Genomic DNA, 6511 nt, shown 5'->3' with positions numbered 1-6511 from the left:
CACTATCAAGATACCACTTTTCTTTAGACTTTGAGTGGGTTCCTGCAAAATAGATATATCATTTATTTTTTGGTACTCAAGTATTTTAGGTCCCTTTGAGTTAGTACTTGTATTTGTATATTCAATTTGGTCTCCAAATTCATCAAAATTTGCAATTATTATATTTATGACTAGATTGCCACAATGATAGCAAGAATGAGAGTACTATTCAGTAGTTGATCAGGTATGATAGGTAGTTCGATTGTGACTGGTTCCTTTGATCGACGACTGGAGTTAGTTGATCATTGAGACCCTTCACATCTATAATATCTGTTATGATAGATATTATGACTGTGACTGCTTTTTTTTATCAACTTAGAGGAGGTAGTTAACTGTTGAGATCCTTCACAGCTATAGTATCTACTATCATACACAGATGTACCACTGTCAGATTTTTCAGCTGATTTAAAAGAACTAGTCGACTGATTAGATCTAACAATACTGTGACTTTTTCAAAAAAAACTGTTGATTTTAACATTTAATTCATCAATTTCTTCTTGTAGAATTTATTTTTCAATTTCAAAAACTTAAAGTTTGATTTTTCAGTCTCTTCTTTCCCTTAATAAAACTTTTATTATCATGAGCTTTATTTAAATCAGCTATGGCAAGATCTGACATATTTTATAATTTAGAGCATTCATTACAAGAATTAGTTCTTACCTGACTAGATTCCTCAATTTTCATAAAGAAATAATCTCCAATATTGTCATTTTCATTATCAAATTATTTTCATCACCCCAACAACTAAAAGCCTTTTAAATTTCTTTGGAGTCTACTCTTCTAGCTTCTTGACATTCATAAGCAATATGACCCTACTTACCATAATTATAGCATTTACCTTCATTTCTATTTTGGTCAACATTCTAACTTTTCTTTGAGTAATTTATTTTTTCCTTGTTTGATTTCTGAATCTCCTGTAATTGTCAACAATTGTCCTAGTAATGAGAGCAAGTTCATGTTTTTCAAGTTATCATCTTCTTCTTCATTTATAGCTTTAAAAGACACAGCTTTTTTCTTTTCATCTTGCAGTTGATCCTTCTTATTCGGGTTAGCTTTTTCAAAGGCAATGAAATATCTTCTATCATCATAGGTCTTTTTGTTTAAGTTCATACTTTCAAGAGCTATAACCTTAGAAAGCTAATTGAGAGGTAAGCTTCTGAGAATTCTGGTAATCTGCTCTGCCATAGGATAAGTTTTTCCTGCAGCTTTGAGTTCACCAATAATTTTATCAAGTCTTGCAAATGTTTATTTAATGGACTCCCTATTTTTCATCTTGAAAAGTTTATAATCGTAGATCAATAAACTTACAAAAGTTTGATTGACCTTCTCAGTTCCTTCATAGGTTACTTTTAATTTATTCCACATTTTCTTAGTAGTTTCACTACAAGAGATCTTTTCATATTCTTCATCACTGATAACATTGTATAACACATTTTTATCCTTTGAATTGATCTGAATAATTTTCATTTGTTCATCAATGTAGTCCAAAGTTGGAATGTTGTCATAGATACTTCACTATTCTCTGGCTTATTTTCATCCTTGTCTTTGTTAGTAGAGACAAGTGGATCACCAAATTTGATTACCTTCCATACTTTGACCTTATATGACTTAATGAGGGTTTTCATGCTTATTTTTCAATGAGAGAAATATTTTTCATTGAAATAAGGAGGTTTGGTTTGAAATTTTCCTTCTGAGAATAAAGTTGCAACAACTGTTTGGGCCATGGTCTTTCCTCATTTTGATGTTAAATAAAATAAATATGAGTCAAGGCTCTGATAGCAATTGAAAGTTATAAGTGGGGGGGGGGGGGGGGGGGGGGGGGGATTGAATTGCTCTCTTTTGATATATCCGTCAACTTATGAGTTTAGTCGACTAATCCAAATAGTTTGTGAAAGCTTCAAGATTATATAAATGATAAATACTAAAAGTAAGTATGACACTACATATTTTATAGTGATTGGTATCTCTTCTTACTCTGGTTCCCTTAGGTTGCAACAGATTCTATTAATTCTTGCTTTTCAAATCAAATTACAAAGATTGAGTTAAGCTTTTTGGCTATAACTCATACTCTTTCTTCTTTCTCTCTTTTTGATATAATGGCTCACCAACTATGTGGTTCTCTCTTCTCTTTTTAAATATACAATAAACCACAAGAGAATACAATACTTAAATAAAGTAAAGGAAAGAAGCTAGCGAAGATTGAGACAAAAATATATCTCTTCCTTTATCTTTCATTGTTTAAATAGTAGTAAATGAGCTACTACTAGTCATTGAATGGTAGAAAGCAACCCAGAGGTTTTGCTCCTTGAAAAATGGGATAAACATGATCCTATTTCCAAGAATAAATATTAACTACAAAATTAAATCAAAAACTCTAAAGGCGGCGCAACACAAGGTTTCCTGAAACAAGAATTGATATTTCCTTCCTTTGCTGGAAGATGCTACATTTAATGCATGAAGTAGTGCTGATTTCTATTCTTTTAGAGAATAGTCTTTGATACTCTTTTCTTTTTCACACCTTTACCCAAATGTCTTGATTATTTTTTTTTCTTAATTCCTGTAAAATAAATCATTCATTAAAATTAGACACTATCAGAATGTTCCGTCATTAAATTTAATTATTTTAGCTAAAATTTATCTTGTTAAAATTTGTTACAAATCTTTTATTTTCATAACAGACACAAGTATATCATAATATTATGAAGTATTTCTCGTCATTAATTAGAGCACCTTGGTACACCGACCGACCATTGAGAACATAACAAACAAAGAAAATTCGATTCGTCTCTCCAATTCAAACTCTATAGATATATTGAAAATTTAGTGATAAATTAATATTTTGGTTGTAAAGTGGATGAAATTATAACAGATGAAAAATTATGATAGAATTGTGACAACTATTATTCTCGCCACAAATTTATAACAAATTGTGACGGATCTTCGTGTTCATCATAAATTTTATTCACATTGATGAATATTATCATAAAATCATCATAAATCCATTATGATATTTTGACAAACTTTTCCATAACAAAATTTCCCCTCACAAACTTTACTATTATAGTTGTTGAAGTTCAGTTAATATTACTAAACATAATTTTGTAGCTTTATTATTATAGTGAGTAACATTCAGTCATTTAATCCAACAAAATAATAATTTTGTAATTTTTATAAATGTATTATCATATATAGTAATGTGTATTTATAGAAAAGTTAGAAACTCCAACTTTTGGGACAAAGTTAGTTTTTCCCTACAAAATAAAGGATTTTCCTTCATTGATATTCAACCCTTAAGAAATTCCTCAAGAGAAATAAGAATTACTTTCCCTTTTCTTTTAATTTTTCTTATTCTTACTTTATATTTTATAACAACAACTTTATTATTACAATAAACATAATGTTATTGACTATTTTGAATCAACCCCAATATTTAATGACTTCTCTGTAGGCCATTCTCAGAAGATTTGATTTATTTTTGACACAGAGAAAAAAATCTCAAGTAATACAGGACATCAAGGCATTAAAGGCTCATTTGATATAAGAAATAAGAGATAACTAATTCAAAATTAATTTAAGATGAGTTTATCCAACGTTTTCTACTTAGGTAGAGATATGGACTGCGTACATCTTACCTCCAGATCCCACTAGGTGGGAATACACTGGATTTGTTATTGTTGTTGTTGTTATCCAACGTTTGATTGGGATAAAATACATGAATAACTCATCCTAAGATTGTAGTATATTTTTATGTGCAAACAACAAAAATACAGAAGGTTTGACCCCTATTACAAGGCACCCCCTAAATAATTACAAGACATACCGAAATAATTCTCACAAGTACACAAGAAAAAATTTGGGTGTTGAGATACACAATAAAAATCATACCGAATTTAAACCATCCTTTCCCCATTTTCCCGCGAATCTACACCACCACTTCACCGCCCTCCACCTTTTTCATTCTCCAATCACCGGCCAGATCTACCTCTCCATCGCCAAAGCACCTGTTCCACTCCAGCCAGCAACCATCTCCGATCTCCAACACCGGTTAACTCTATCTCTCCCTCGTCCAAGCATCGCCTCTACTCTGGCCAAATCCAGATCTGAATTAATATAAGATCGCCGACGACGAGCTATTGAAATTTTCTACCTTCTCTGATCCACACCACCACTATTACGAGCTCCAAGCTCCGACGAGATCCACAGCTTCCTCAACTTCCAAACCCCACGGCCCCACTGCTCCAACGAGCATCATCAACCAGAGATACACAGATACATAGAGATACACAAATCTGTCAGCCAAGTCTGATGAGAACCCTCATTTCTCCACCGAGATTTTCCAAAATCTAACTTCTTGGTTGCTGTTCCATTGTCGTTGCCTAAATTTCATGGATCTCGTCGAAATATTTATAGATCTGGTAGGTTTTTGATCGTTTATCTTACTTGCTCATGTGTATTCATGTGTTTGGTCCGTCCTCGTTGGCGGAATTCCAATCTCGCTGGGAAGTCCATGGATCTAGTAGGTCTCTCTAGCCGTGTATCTTAATTAATGTGTATCTGTGTATCTCAGCCTTAGATACACACTCTCGGATATATAGTCCCTGGATACATAGTCTCGGGTACACACAAGTTTGTGTATCTGAGATACATAGGATCCGTAAAATACACGCAACTCTTAAGATACACACAACTTCCGTATGATTATAATTTAATTTAAAGTTAAGGGAGCTTTTATAAATAATCTCCTTATATTTGGCTATTTTTATTATTTTCTCTATTTTAGTGCCACTTTAAGAGTAAAATAGCTAATTTTGAAAGTACTTGTTATCCAACCAAACGAGTCCAAAGAGGAGAGGAGCTAAGGGTTAGAACATATGACAATATCATACATCATATAGAATAATAGGAAACAAATCAAATCAAAGATATGGAAAACAAATGATTGGAAGCCTTAATTAAAATAGTATAAAATTACATTTTTTACAAATAGTTGACTAGACAAGAGCATCCATGTATCTTCCATGTCTCTTTTCGTCAATGATACTGATATTCTTCGATGATACTGCTGTTTCAATTTATGGGTAGATTTTACTTTTTGAGATTAAATTATATAACTTTGATTTGATTAGGGGTGTATAGATCAAACCGTTAAGTCAAATCGAACCGACGAATCAAATTAAATCGAGAAAAAAAAATCGACTTATGGTTTGGTTTGATTGGTTTGGCGTTAAAAGAAAAAAAATCGATCATTCTTGGTTTGGTTTGGTATTGACCAAAAAAAAGTCAAACCGAACCCGAATTAAACTGACATAATATAAATATAAATATATATATATATATATATATATATATATATTTTTTTTTCATTTATTTATAAATAAAATATTGATTATAATCTACTTTTTAAATACTTTTTCAACTAGTTTTAGTAATTTTCAATAATTTGAAAGTAGATGTAGATATATATTTAGATTTGGACCTTTAAATTGTAATATTTGTCCATTAATTGCTAATTAAATGATCCAAAACCCAATATAAACTTAAAACCTAAACTTTTCACTTTTTATCTTACTTTTTAGTTTTAAGAGAGTTTTAGCTCCTCATTTTTCCATAATTATGATTTTTCACTAGCACATGAGTGAAAATATATTTGATCTAATCTTCGATCACAATATCATTGTAAAAACTAAATATTATAAAAAAATCGAAAAAACCAATTAAAACCTAAACCGAAAAACCAACTTTATGTTGGTTTGATTTGGTTTAGTTTTAATAAACCGACATGATTGGTTTGTTTGTTTTTTTAATAAAAATCAAACCAACCCGACCTATGTACACCCCTAATTTTGATCAATACTTTAAAATCTTATTTTTTAAGGAGAAAGAGTCAAATATACCCCTAAACTTTGCGAAAAGGTCTAAATATATCCTCTATTACAGGTTTGGTCCATATATGCCCTCGCTGTTAAAGTTTAGGAGCATATATATACCCCTTTGAAAGTTAAATGATGTGCTGGAAATTAACAAGCCCCTTTTTTCTTTTTCTTTTTCTTTTTCTTTTTCTTTTTCTTTTTTAATTGTCACATAAGCAAAATAATTATCACATCACAAAAAATAAACCCACCCAACTCTTCTACAATCTAAACCCGACCCATCAATTTGAATTCGCCCATGACCCGACCCAAGATCCACACCCCTTTTAACTCGTTTGAGCATTGACCTTAACATTTTTCACTGCCAAATGTTCAAAAGAGCAAAAACTAAAAATTTATTTGATGTAGAATGGAAAGATTAGTTGATTGCGATGCTGCTATAGTGTTCAGGCTTGCATTGTTTCCATCTTTTGATCAGCATAATCAAGGGTGTTCTCCATTATCTCTTCAAAGTTAATTTCTTCACCTTCACTTTCTTTTGAACAGTTGAGATAGCTGAGATGGTGAACAACACCAATTTAAGCTGCCATTATAAATTCTCC

Source organism: Capsicum annuum, chromosome 10 (genome assembly GCF_002878395.1).
Source record: "Capsicum annuum cultivar UCD-10X-F1 chromosome 10, UCD10Xv1.1, whole genome shotgun sequence".
NCBI lineage: Eukaryota > Viridiplantae > Streptophyta > Magnoliopsida > Solanales > Solanaceae > Capsicum > Capsicum annuum.
This window is presented reverse-complemented; position numbering follows the sequence as displayed.